The 14,803-nt window shown below is 43.1% G+C and overlaps 2 non-coding genes across 2 annotated transcripts; both read right to left on the bottom strand.

Moving 5' to 3' along the window:
- Nucleotides 1-8,737: 8,737 nt before the first annotated feature.
- On the bottom strand, nucleotides 8,738-8,901 carry LOC133981216 (U1 spliceosomal RNA). Its single transcript, XR_009925280.1, has one exon. It is a non-coding gene; the product is annotated as a U1 spliceosomal RNA (small nuclear RNA).
- A 1,604-nt stretch (nucleotides 8,902-10,505) lies between these two features.
- LOC133981215 (U2 spliceosomal RNA) lies at nucleotides 10,506-10,696 on the bottom strand. Its single transcript, XR_009925279.1, has one exon. It is a non-coding gene; the product is annotated as a U2 spliceosomal RNA (small nuclear RNA).
- Between the last annotated feature and the right edge of the window lie 4,107 nt (nucleotides 10,697-14,803).

The following is a 14,803-nucleotide window of genomic DNA, read 5'->3' on the forward strand; positions in this document are numbered from 1 at the left end:
TTTTTATATTTGTTAGATATTTTTAGATACTGCAGGGAAACTGCTGTATCTGCTGTTTTATTCATATTTATGACATAATTCTGTTTAATTAGTACAATTTTAGTTATTAGACATATTTAATGTTATCTGCTGTAACCAAGTAACTTCCTGAGAAGGTTTGATAACGATAAAGTATCTATCTATTTATTCTAATAATGTCTCTTGTTGGTGCCATATGCTGAGATAGTCGGGTTTGTGTTTGTGTTTGGCCTCAGCTGTCAGTTTTGCACCTTTCATGCACGTCACGGGGGGGGGTGTGGTCATGGATCAGTGATTGAGTGATTGAATGAATGGGCATATATTCACCTGTTTATCGCGGCGGCTGTATGGAGAGGGGGTGAGCAGGGAGAGCGTATTTTTTGTTGACCGCTTAATCTAACTACAAACTGAGTACCTGAACATCTTGCCATGCCTTGCCTTGTTTGTCTGTTTGTTTGACGTTGGAAATAAATACACACTCAGTCGGAAAACACGGAAATGGCTCTGTTGTTTATGTAGCGAGTCAGCAGTGCAATGCTCCCTCACTTAGCCTCTCAGTGACTCCGTTTTCTGTTTTGAGTCACTATATTTTGTCAACAAAAAAGCGGCTACTACACCCAGACGGCACACTTGGAAACGATCACGCCACACGGTGCATCACTGCAACGCCAGACTCATCGCAACGCGGACTTCAGACCGGTAGGCCTGTATCACTCGCATTCATTCATGCTGTGTATGTTGGATTGAACGCAGTTCGATTGACAGCGCGTCCATTGGGGAGCGCTGCCCGCATGCGAAAGTCCGCTGAGACACGCTGCTCGTTGAGAGTGAATATCTGTGGTGTTCCTTTTTCCCCAATACCTATGGATGTGAAATAAATGATCTGTGGAAAAGGGAAAAATTATGCTGGGTGTATTGTTGATTCACTGCGCAAATCACTGAGCTGCTGAGCTTAAAAAAAAAAAAAAACCGCAATATGAGTGAAACAAAGGAAAGAGTGGAAAACAATGAGTTTGAAGCAGTGGATGCCAAAAGAAATGTCAAACTCACTGCAAAAGCCTTGGCAAATAAAGTTGAAGATCTACAAAAGGAACGTAAAACTCATGTGAACAAAATAAAGGGCTTAATACCTGCAATGAAAAAGCTTATGAAACAAAAGGAAAATGCACAGGAGTTGAAATCTCAGTTGCAAACTCTCACTCAGCTCCTTGATACTGCTGTTAACCTGCATCAAACAATAATTCCACTGTAACCTGAGGATGAAAAGGTTAGACAGAAGGATTGGTTCTCAAGCATTGAACATTACAGCAGTACATTTGAGAATGATGTGATTCAGTGGTTGGAGGAAAAGGAACATGTTCCCAACCCTGTGGAAAATGATTTGGTTGCAGCAACAAAGGATGTGTGTCACCTTCAAATGGATGATGCCTCACAGGCAGCAGCACAGGACAACACAGGCCCCATCACACTTTATGGAGGCCTACAGGATGATGTGAAACCAAGTGATAGCATATCAAATGTGCAAAGCAGACGATCTGCAAAAAGTGCTGCAAGTGGAAAAAGCTCTGGAAGTGGTAAAAGGTCCAACGTATCAGGGACTTCTTCTGCTCGCATCAAGGCAGAAGCTGATTTGGCTGCACTGATGGCACGGCAAAAACTTCTACAGGACAAACATGCACTGGAAGAGGAGGAGGAGCAAATACGGAAACGTAAGGAAAGGCTCAAGCTGGATGAAGAAATTGCTGCACACTCTGCAAAAGTGAGTGTGCTAAGGGCTGCTAGCACATCTGGTTCTAAAAACACTGTAACAGACCGGTCCAATGCAATGAATTCTTACCTTAAAAACGAACAAGGAAAAACAAAGTTCAATATTGACGCCGCTCCTTTCATTCCTCAGAGGCTGGAAACATCTAAACAGCAATCTAAAATCATGGACAGCAAACAGGTGACAAGGCCTAAATCAGACAGGCTGACCCACGCGGCTCATTTTCAGCCTCCCGCTTTAAAGCGCCACCTACCTGAGTTTAATCCTCAGCCCAATGCTCTTAATGATCAGATGCATCATGGAAACATTCTCAACGTTGGAGGTTCAGCAAGCAGTGGGGAGCAAAACAATGTTGTTGATATCATGAAAAGACAGAATGAAATAACAACACTACTGATACAACAGCAGCAACGAGCATCCTTGCCTAAAAGAGATATTCAGGTGTATGATGGTGACCCATTGCAGTTTCATACATTTATGAGAGCCTTTGAAAATGGTGTTGAAAGCAAGGCCACCAGTCATAGTGATTGCCTGTACTTTCTCGAGCAATTCACCAGAGGTCGCCCAAGAGACCTTGTAAGAAGCTGCCAACACATGGATCCACACAGGGGCTACGCTCAGGCCAAAATCCTATTACAAGAACATTTTGGAGATGAACAAAGGGTTGCAGCTGCTTATATGGACAAGGCATTGTCGTGGGCCCCGATTAAATCAGAGGACGTGAAGGCGCTTCAAGACTACAGCTTATTTCTCAGAGGCTGCTCGAATGCAATGAACGAGGTGCAGTATATGTTTGAAATGGATATGCCTGTTAACATGCTGACAATAGTAAAGAAGCTGCCTTACAAGCTAAGGGATCGATGGAGGACAACTACTTGTGAAATACAAGAGAGACGTAACCAAAGGGCTACATTCAATGATATTGTCCATTTCATCGAAAGGCAAGCAAGGATTCTAACAGACCCAGTATTCGGGGACATTCAGGATGCATCACCAGCATTAAACAGAGGCATGAGTCGAACCAACTTAAAACCTAGACCTAGGCCAAAGGGAAGTAGTTTTGCTACAACTATGACCACTGTACAGAACAATTACACAACAACAAAGGGAAGGAGACCAGACACGACCTCATCAGTCAAGAAAGTTTGTCCGTTTTGTGAGGGTGGACACACTTTGGAGTTTTGCTCTCGATTGGAGAAAAGGGCTCACGCCGAGAAGATCACTTTTTTGAGGGAAAAGGGAATGTGCTTCGGCTGTTTGTGTATAGGACACGTCAGCAAGGACTGTCGAAAGCGTCTCTCATGCAAAGTGTGCAGTTTGAAACACCCCACACTGCTTCACATCCACTCAAAGGAAAGGGATCCAGTGAGAGAGGGAGAACCAGGCGCCGCAGTGGGCTGTGCTCTGGTATCCAATGGGCTTACTGGGGCTGGTGGTCATGACTGCAAGCTTCCTATAGTTCCAGTACAGATTAAATCCAAGAAAGGTAACCATGCAGTGGTTACTTATGCCTTCTTGGATCAGGGTAGCACGGCTGTTTTCTGCACAGTAAATCTGATGAACAAGCTCAACCTCTCAGGGAAGAAGACACGAATTCTCTTGCGGACAATGGGTCAGGAGAAGGTTGTTAATAGCTATGTGATCACAGGACTGGAGGTGGCTGGCTTGGATGGGGAGACATACTGTGATTTGCCCAATACCTATACCCAGGAGTGTATGCCAGTCCATAAGGGAAACATTCCATGTCAAAGGGATCTTAGGAGGTGGCCACACTTGAGAGATGTTCACTTACCTGACATTGACTCCGAAGTTGAGCTGTTGATTGGAACAAATGTACCAAAGGCACTGGAACCACTACAAGTCATCCGTAGTGTGGAGGATGGACCTTATGCCATTAAGACTATTTTGGGCTGGACTGTTAATGGACCACTGGGGGGAGACAGTGGTGATGGAATGGATGTTGCGACCGTTAACAGAATCTCAGTCCTGAACTTGGAGGAGCTCTGGCAGCAGCAGTTCAGAACAGATTTCCCAGAATGTGGCTATGATGAACAACCTGGTCAGTCAAAAGAAGATCAAAAGTTCATGAGGTTGGCCCAGGATTCGGCCAGACTTGTAGATGGCCATTACCAGATTGCATTGCCCCTGAGAAGTTCTGTGAACATGCCAAACAACAAGAAGGTTGCCGAGCAGCGTGCCCTAAACCTAAAGAGGAGGTTTAAAAGGGACTTGTTATTTCAACAGCAGTACACAGATTTTATGAATGACATGGTCGCCAAGGGATACGCAGAGCAAGTACCTTCAGATGAGCTGGCACGTAGTGATGGAAGGCTGTGGTATATCCCACACCATGGTGTTTATCACCCTCAGAAAGGAAAAATCTGTGTGGTTTTTGATTGTGCAGCCACTTTCCAGTCAACGTCTCTCAATGCTCAACTGCTACAAGGTCCAGATCTCACTAGCTCGCTGATTGGCGTCCTGGCCAGATTCAGGAAGGAACCGGTGGTGATCATGGCAGACATAGAGTCTATGTTTCACCAAGTAAGGGTACCAAGGGAAGACGCTGACCTATTGAGGTTCCTCTGGTGGCCCAAAGGTGATGTCACCCAAGACCTAGTGGACTTCAGAATGTTGGTACATCTTTTTGGTGCGACCTCCTCACCAAGTTGTGCTAACTTTGCATTGAGGAAATGTGCTGAGGACAACGAAGAACAGTTCTGCCAAGAGGCCATTGAGAAGCTGTTGCATTGCTTCTATGTGGACGACTGTCTGGTATCGACAGCCAGTGAGGAAGAAGCGGTGGCGCTGTACAGTGACTTGGTTTCTATATGTGCCAAAGGAGGCTTTAAGCTGACAAAATGGATAAGCAATAGGCGTGCAGTGATGGCAGCAATCCCAGGAGATCAAAGAGCAAAGGGCATAAAGGACTTGGATCTGGACCACGACCTATTACCTGTGGAGAGGGTGCTTGGGGTGCAATGGTGCATTCAGTCTGATGCCTTCAAGTTTAAAATCCTGGTGCAGGACAGGCCTGTGACGAGGAGGGGGATCCTTTCTGTCATCAGTTCGATATATGATCCTTTAGGAATCCTGAGTCCCATTGTCCTCTCTGCTAAAATCATCTTGCAGGAGCTGTGCAGGCGGCAACTCGGCTGGGATGACCCTATACCACCATCAGCTGCACAGGAATGGACAAACTGGTTAAAAGAACTTCATCAGTTAGAGCACTTCCAGGTTTCTCGGTGTCTAAAGCCCCCAGATTTTGGAGAAGTCACTGTGGCACAATTGCACCACTTTACAGACGCAAGTGAAAACGGTTATGGTGTAGTGACCTACCTACTCCTGCAGAATGCACGTTCACAGGTACATAGCAGCTTTGTCATGGGAAAGTCCAGGGTGTCTCCTCTGAAGTCGGTCTCAATACCTCGTATGGAGCTCACAGCTGCTACCATGGCAAGTCGTCTGGACACCTTTTGGAAAAGGGAGTTGCGCATGTCATTAACAGAGTCAACATTTTGGACTGACAGCACCTCCGTGCTAAAGTACATTAAGAACGAGACTTCAAGGTTCCGTACCTTTGTCGCCAACAGGGTCTCAGAAATACTCAAAGTGTCACAGCCATCTCAGTGGAGGTATGTAAACACTCTAAGCAATCCTGCAGATGTGGCCTCCAGAGGGCTGAAGGCTGACACATTCCTGAGGAGTGAGACTTGGTTGTCAGGACCTGCATATCTTCTGCATCCGGAACAGGACTGGCCTGTGAGTCCAGATTGTTTGGGTGAACTTCTTCCAAATGATCCAGAAGTCAAGGTCAGTGTTGCAGTGAATGCGGTGCAGATCTCAGAGGATGTGGATGCAACCACTCGACTAATCCATCATTTTTCCTCTTGGACCTGTTTGAGAAGGGCTGTGGCTTGGGTTATCAGGCTAAAGAACTTGCTGCGGTGTCTTAGCCAGAGGAGGAAATGGTCTGACTCAGCAGCCACTCAGTCTGAGCCATGGGAACAACAAAGATCGTCCTCAGAGCAGGGAAATGGAGAAGTCAAAGACCTCACATGGAGAGGTTTCCTCACAGTAGATGAGTTGCTGGATGCTGAAATGGAAATCATCAGATTTTGCCAGAGGAAGAGGTTTCCCAACGAACTCTCTAGTTTACAGAGTGGCGGAAATGTGAAAAAGAATAGTCACATCTCCAAACTCTCTCCTGTATTGGAGGATGGTATCCTGAGGGTTGGTGGACGATTAAGTAGGGCAGCTTTACCTGAAGATGCAAAACACCCTGCTATTCTGACCAAAGAGCTCCACATTTCAGACCTTCTCCTGAGGCACATACATCAACAGGTTGGTCATGGAGGACGCAACTACATGTTGTCCAAGTTGCGTCAAAGGTTCTGGATTCCAGGGGTTGGCACAGCCATAAGGAGGATTTTGTCAAAGTGTGTTGTTTGTCGGAGGCTGCAAGCTGCTCCAGGGTGCCAGCTGATGGCTGATCTTCCTGCTGACAGGGTCTGTCCAGACGAAGCTCCATTCACCAGAGTCGGCGTGGATTACTTTGGACCGTTTGAGGTTAAGAGCCGGAGGAGGGTAGTAAAAAGATATGGAGTCATATTCACCTGTTTGGCAATACGAGCTGTCCATATCGAAATGGCTCCTTCGCTGGATACAGACTCTTTTATCAACGCACTACGACGATTCATGGCAAGGCGTGGCCAAGTCCGGGAAATTCGGTCAGACAATGGAACAAATTTTATTGGAGGAGAACGTGAGCTGAGAGAGGCCATCAGGGGTTGGAATCAAGCTCGGATAAATGATGTTCTTCTTCAAAAGGAGGTAAAGTGGGTTTTCAACCCTCCAGCTGGATCACACCATGGTGGCGTCTGGGAAAGGTTGATCAGATCCGTGCGGAAGGTCTTCAATTCCATCTTTAAGGTGCAAAATCTTGATGAGGAGGGACTGCACACTGTCCTCTGTGAGGTGGAAGCCATCATTAACGGTCGGCCAATCACCAAGGCTTCAACCGACCCTAATGATCTCGAAGCTTTAACACCTAATCATCTTTTGCTGTTAAAAACCTTCCCTTCCTTGCCACCAGGGGAATTTCAAAGAAATGACATCTACGCTCATCGACGCTGGAAGCAGGTCCAGTATATGTCCAATCTATTCTGGAAGCGATGGACTAAGGAATATTTACCACAGTTGCAGGAACGGCAGAAGTGGACTGGTATCAAGCGCAACTTTGTGGTAGGAGACGTCGTGCTTATCGTGGATGAAACAGCACCGCGGAACTCGTGGGTCATGGGAAGGGTCATCCAGACCTTTCCAGACAGAAGAGGATTTGTGCGTCGGTTGCTGATCAAGACCAAGACCAGCTCCTTGGAAAGGCCCATAACCAAAGTCTGTCTTCTGCAGGAGGCGGAAGTCTGACTTCTTGGTTCTGGGAGGACGTTTCTGCTGGGACAGTTAGACTGACTTTATTGACCGACAGCACAACATGGTTAAGATTACTCCATGAAGTTGTGTGTTTGAACTTTTGGACTTGACTAGACTTGACTTTTCTTTCAGGGAGAAGAGCGCATTGATGAACTATACCGATGGACTATAAACAAGGGCAATGGTGGATTTCGTTATTTCATGTGTCTTGTTTATTTGTTATATGTAATTATTGCAGTAATAATAATTAGGGGCTGGGTTGTTGGTGCCATATGCTGAGATAGTCGGGTTTGTGTTTGTGTTTGGCCTCAGCTGTCAGTTTTGCACCTTTCATGCACGTCACGGGGGGGGGGTGTGGTCATGGAGCAGTGATTGAGTGATTGAATGAATGGGCATATATTCACCTGTTTATCGCGGCGGCTGTATGGAGAGGGGGTGAGCAGGGAGAGCGTATTTTTTGTTGACCGCTTAATCTAACTACAAACTGAGTACCTGAACATCTTGCCGTGCCTTGCCTTGTTTGTCTGTTTGTTTGACGTTGGAAATAAATACACACTCAGTCGGAAAACACGGAAATGGCTCTGTTGTTTATGTAGCGAGTCAGCAGTGCAATGCTCCCTCACTTAGCCTCTCAGTGACTCCGTTTTCTGTTTTGAGTCACTATATCTCTGTTGAGGTAACCTGGACACAGATAAGGTGTGTGGAACAAATTAAGAAAGACTTATGTAGACTTTTAAGACTCTTAAGCTTCCTGTGTACTGTTGTTTACTTGTGATGTCAGTCTGTCTGATTACATAACCGCAAAAGAGACGTTTAAATTCAATTCAATTTAAATGTGTGTGAAAACGTGCTCTCAGTCTCTGTGTAGTCAGTGAAGCGTGTGCAGTGTATGTTCACAGACCAGGTGGAAATTTACGCTAACGAGGAAGACGAAACTGAACTGAGGGCCCAAAAAAACCAAACAAACATACAAAACACAAACTGACTTCAAAACATACTGTTTGGAAAAACACATGATGCCCCTGAACTCGGTTAGCAAAGAGGGACTTCAGAAAATGATTGGTCCCAAGTTCCACACCCGGAAGAACACAGCGTTGGGCTAGAAAGAGGAGCGTCAGGTTGCTATTACAACAGATTAAACTGCTTCCTGCAGCACAGTCCACTGTCACAGTCTCTCTGTAGTTTATAGATGTAAAAACTTCCAAACTAATAAACCCCTGAGTCGAGCTGCATTTTTTCACTGCAGTAATTAAACATAAATAACATTTAATTAGTCTCAAATGTATTCCATCCATACTAATATAGTACCAATACTTGCTCAGCAGATGCCACCATTTTTACTGTATCAAATGCTTTGAAACAATGAACAATTTTCAATATAGATACAAGCTTTATGTTGACTTACAGCTTTTAAAAATCAGTTGATCCCTCCTCAGTATCAGATTCACTGCTCTGTAACAGCTGCATGTTACCATCCATCAGTTCCTGCTGGATGTGAAATGAGTTTTCTTTCAACAGTTTTATCAGGGGAGAGCGCGAACGCAGTCCCCCACTACCAGAAATTATGCAGTCGAGATTCCCACATTTGGGGAATTCGCAGGGGTCAGCACAACCGGAGTGCAATGGCTGAGCCTCGCCCTGGGTGAACCACCTTCATGATCATGGTATCTCCCCTGCCAGGTAAGTATGAGTTGTACAGATCCGAGTCGGGGAAATCTTTCACAGACACAGCACGCCGACTGATGGTGGACCATCCATACATCATCCAAACTACACCCTGTATGAGGCTGTGGATCTGCAGGGACTCAACACACAAGGAGATGTTTTATACTAAATATAACAAACATTTTTAAAACTTTATATGACAAATAATGACTGGCTTTCCCATGATGCACTGCTGAACTACCACATCATACCCTAACCTAAAATCACCCACTGATTCAGTTTTACCTCCAACAAATGAGAAACAAACCAACAACAGCTTCAGATGAGCCAAAGTGAAATCATACTGCAGTCACAATTTGTTTTAACATTTGAAATTCAGAAAAAAAAACAAAAAAAGGAAAGCACAAGTGTCCCCCCCTCCCCAACATTACCACCACTTCCTATTTCTGTTACTGGGGCAACAGACATTCCTGCTACTGCCACCTAATCGTCTGGAGTGGCAACAACACATTGACTCTGAGACATGCAGCATGATTTTTTTTATATATGCAACAGCGAGAATATATATATGTTCAGAAGACTGTGAAACCAGCAGAAATGCAGCAGTGAGGACACCCCCCCCACTCACTCACAAGCTGCAACAGGAGGGAGACACAGCTCCAGTCGAGGCAACTCAAATGAAGTGAATAAAACTTCAAACTGAACATCAGTGAACGTCAGTGTTATTAAACACAAACTGTGAGTTCACATGCACGTGGTCTGTGTAATTTCCCCTACCATCACATTGACCCCCTCGCCCCCCTGAAAGTTAATTTCAATTTAATTGTATTTTACATAAGTGTCAAATCACAACAGAAGTAGGTCACTGTTCCTATCGAACAGCTCTACACTGTGTTCTTTTAATAAATAAAATGAACAGGCTGACATTATTGATCTCATTTATGTGAAGGTATTTCATTTCAATCTACATCCAATATGTTGCTTCATCCCCAACAGAAAATATCTGCGTTTTTGAACACAATCAACCACAAACTAGGGCCAGTGGAGAGTTTAGTATGAACTCTTATGCTAGTAGTAGCCAGAGCAACTCTCCTGCTGCGGACAGGTAAAAACTGTCTGCAGAGTCAGTGCGAAACCCACTCACATTTCCCATACAAAGAGACACTGTAAATGTTCTCCCAGAGGCCCAGAAAGATCCACTGTTGCATTAATAAAGGATGAACACTTTGAGTTTTTATAGTAATTGTTCTGTTGTAAAAAATAAATAAATAAATAAATTTAAAAAAATAAAAAATTCTGTTCTATTTATTGTTATGAAATAAAACATGTTAAGATGTATAAATAGGATTCCTTTAACTGTTTGTTCGGGGTTAAATGCTGTGATAGGAGCCACAGGGAGGGGAGATGCATTTTATTTTGTCTCACTCACAGCAGTTTATTGTTCTGTGCATTAAATAGAAACATTTGTGTCACCACTTTGCAGCTCCCTGTTATATAAATAAGGCTACAAACACTGTAAATAAGCATAACTCATGGAGTGTGTTACCACATGGAAGAGTTATCATGGAACATCTGTAATACACTGACATCCTCAAGCTCAATATCTTTTTTATGTTCAACATAGAGAGGGGGGTGCACCGTTCCTGGAGGTACTGCAATACCAGGTCGATGCGTGGAGTGGACGGAGCAAGCCCCTATTCCATCTCCCTGTTCCAAAAATCAATTTAATATATGGTCCCCGGATAGGGGACGTATCAGATATTAAACTGATAAGAACAGATACTACACTTGATCTTAGCCAAAAGGCCGAGAAGCGATAACTAAATTTACGTCGGAGGCGAGGAAGTGATTGTCGGCACAGTCAGTCTCAGCGACGGGTTTGGAAAAGAGTCACAATAATTTAGGTCACCATACGAAACAAAAACAGTATTTATTAGATATAGTATTCTACTTTTAGTGTTATAATGCGAGATTAATAGGGAACAACGTGTTTTTTAAACGTGTCGTGTTGTGTACCCCCTCTAACCACGTGATACGCGTTACTCCAATATGAAGTAGACACACAAAAAGAGCGAAAAAAACACACATTTCCGTTAATAATTAAAAAAAATCTTTCACATATACTAAATAATAAAGCTGCATAAAACGTTTGTAAACGGAGAGGTTATTATCATGTTGAAGAAAATGTTTTTCTTTATGATTCAATGCTCCCTTCACAACTAATGCAGCTCATGCAGCGCTCTCTGGCGGACAAACGAACATACTGCACCCTACATGGCCTTTATAATAAGCCAGCAAGGTGTAGTTCAAGTCAAACAACGTCGACATGACTTCAAGTTGTTTTCAGGAAAGTTAAATATTAAGACAAATATTAGTGAAGTACGTTGGCAGTGCCCCACATCACCACCATGACCTATTTAAATTAAAGTTAATGTCCATTTTATACTACCAGCCAAGCAATAACCACAGTTGTTATTCACCAGCCTTGAAATTAACACAGACATTTAATGAAAATAATTCCATAAATATAACTAATTTAATAAGTTAAAATCTCACCTTTTTTTTTCGAGTAATAACTACAAGTCAAATAACTTCGACATGACTTCAATTTGTTCTCAGCCATTTGGGACATTTAGAAAAAAGAAGCTTAAGACTCATAAATTGAAGTTTATGTTGACAAATTATAATATTAATATCGGTTTGCTACCGTTAGCTTACCGTTAGTCCATACTGCTACCGTTAAGTCCTCATGAAGTTTAAAAAAAAAAAAAAAAAACACGAAAAGAAAACAGCCAACAACACATTTTCTCCGCAGTAATTCTTATCTGAACATTCAACACTAAATTTAAATTGAAAAACTGTAAGTTAGTTGGTGAAAAAATACAGAAATTAACTAACAAAATGTTGTCTTCGCTGTAAAATTTCACATGAGAAGCAGCCGCCCGTTGGGGCCTTGTGCAAAGTTACGTCAGTCAGGTTACTACTACAGTTAATTACTGTTAACGTACAGCCAACAACACTTTTTCTTCACAATAAATGTTATCTGAACATTCAACTCTATAATTAAATCGAGAAATTGTAAGTTAGTTGGTTAAAAAATAAATAAATGAACTTACAAAATGTTATCTTCGACGCTGTAGACGCTGGTGGATGCAGCCGCCCGTTGGTCGTGTTCAAAGTTATATCAGCCAGGTTACTACATCATAAATAAAAAACGGTATGTCTTCACAATAATTGTTATCCGAACAGGCAGGATTATATTTAAATTGTAAAAGTGTACCTTAGTTTGTTCAAAAACAAAAAAACGTGTAGTCCATACTGCTACCGTCCTCATTAAGTTAAAGAAAAAACAGTCGTCAACACCTTTTCTCCGGAGTAATTGTCATATGAACATTCAGCACTATATTTAAATCAAAAACTGCAAGTTAGTTGGTAAAAAACAACAACCATAAATTAACTAACAAAATGTTTTCTTCGACGCTGAAAAATTCATGTTTTACTCTCCAATGACATCGTCCAACCACTGGTGTCGAGTGCAAAGTTACATAACCAACTTACTGCAACCGTTAATTACTGCTAATAAAGTTGTATCTTCATTAGGCGATGAAAGAAACACGAAAAAACAACATACAACATTTTTTCTTCACAGTAAATATTATCCGGACAGGAAGCATTACATTTAAATCGAAAAAAATGTAAGTTAGTTGGTAAAATAAATAAATAAATTAACTTACAAAATGCTATCTTCGACGCTGTAAAATTTCAGATGAGAAGCAGCCAACCGTTAGGGTCGTGTGCAAAGTTTCGTCGGTCAGGGTACTATGGTTACCACAGCCGTTAATTAAAACTGCTAATGTTATGTCATTAAACGATGAAAGTAACAGGAAAAAACAGCCGACAACACTTTTACTTCACAGTAAATGTTGTCTGAACATACAATGCTATAATTAAATCGAAAAATTGTACGATAGTTGGTTAAAAAAAAAAAAGTAAGTTACAAAAATGTTGTCTTCAGCGCTGTAAAATGGTTGCAGCCGCCTGTTCGTGTCGTGTGCAAAGTTACCTCAGTCAAAGTCAATGTAATGCGCTTCAATTGTATCTTTTATCTTCATATGAAAAGCTAAAGAAAACTAATTTAAAATTAGAAACAACAGAATAAGATGAGTTAGAAATGCTATTTTTGTATAGATATTTCTTTTTTCCACATTTGTTCAATAATCTGACAGATAAAATGTTAACTTTTTTAGTAAAATTAGGGAGAAAAATCAAACTTGAATAGCAAACCACATTCATCTTAGATAAGATATGACTGCACTGGGTCTCGTCATCACTAACAATGATGAGAAAAGCTACAGGACTGATGTGAGCCAACTGACCACGTGGTGCAGCGACAATGATCTCTCTCTAAATGTGGAGAAGACAAAGGAGATCATTGCCGACTTTCGGAGAGCACACACCCAGCACCATCCTCTGTCCATCAACGGTGCTGCTGTGGAGAGGGTGAGCAGCACCAGGTTTTCTGGGTGTGCACATAACAGAGGACCTCTCCTGGACCAACAACACCACATCACTGGCCGAGAAAGCTCAGCAGCGCCTCTATTTCCTCCGCAAACTGAGGAGAGCTAAAGCCCCGGCACCCATCATGTGCTCCTTCTACCGTGGCACCATTGAGAGCATCCTGACCAGCTGCCTCACTGTGTGGTTTGGAAGCAACACCTCTCCAGCGCATAGTGAATGCAGCAGGGAAGATCATTGATGCCTCACTCCCCTCTCTTCTGGACATCTACAGCACACGCCTGGCCTGGAAAGCACTCAGCATTGCACGTGACCCCAACCACCCCTCACACAGCTTCTTCGGTCTCTTGTCATGCAAACTTCACCCCACCAAATTTTCACCCCTCTGCCAACACATCAGCCACAGTGGGTGCCATCTTGATTGCTGCGTCCCAGGACAGAGCTGGCCTTCTTGATCAGTTTATCCAGTCTCTTCTCTGCAGCTAAGATGCTGCTTCAACAGCAGACCACCCCATAAAAGATAGCTCATTATGCCACCACAGTATCAAAGAAGGTCCTCAGGAGTGCCCCCTGCACTCCAAAAGATCACAGTCTCCTGAGCAGGTAGAGTCTGCTCTAGCCCTTCTTATAAAGTGCAGTGGTGTTGTCTGTCCAGTCCAGTTTATTGTTAAGGTGAACACCCAGGTGCTTGTAAGATGTCACCATCTCAATGTCTGTTCCCTGGATGACTGGTGTCAGAGGGGAGTGTCTCTGCCTGCGTAAATCCGCCACCAGCTCTTTGGTCTTCCCCCACGTTGATCTGGAGGTGGTTCCTTAGGCACCAGTCTACAAAGTCCTGGATCAGTTCTCTGTACTCCCTGTCGTCCCCATCTGTGATGAAGGCGACAAAATGATAACACCTTAAAAGAAAAAGCTTATTTTCTATTATTTCTCCTCACCTACTAGAGCCATACTCTACTTGGATATAGAGTATAAGCCTACCTAACTCAGAAAACAATATGTGACATTTTTGAGTTAAGGCTGTCATATTAATGTCTCTGATCCCAAGCAAGAAGTTTATAAAAAAGTTTAAGAAGAAATCAAGTTTTCCAGTCATGCCCTTTCAATTCAAATATCAGTTCACTGTAATTGCGCAGGCTGTGTTTGTGTTTCTCGGTTCATGGTTGTGAATACACATTTCCTGTTTGACATGTTTCATGATTCACCCTATCCTGGTTTCATTTTGAGATAGTGTGTCCGTTTAGACACAGGTCAGTGTTTCTTGGGCGGGGATGAGGGTTTGTGTCATAGTAAGTAAACTGAGACGGAAAGAGGTGTGTTTGCTCTATAGCATTCTTCCCTTGTGTGTGTGTGTGTGTGTGTGAGAGAGAGAGAGAGAGAGAGATAGAGAGAGAGAGACAGAGAGAGAGA

Source organism: Scomber scombrus, chromosome 5 (assembly GCF_963691925.1).
Source record: "Scomber scombrus chromosome 5, fScoSco1.1, whole genome shotgun sequence".
NCBI classification, from domain to species: domain Eukaryota; kingdom Metazoa; phylum Chordata; class Actinopteri; order Scombriformes; family Scombridae; genus Scomber; species Scomber scombrus.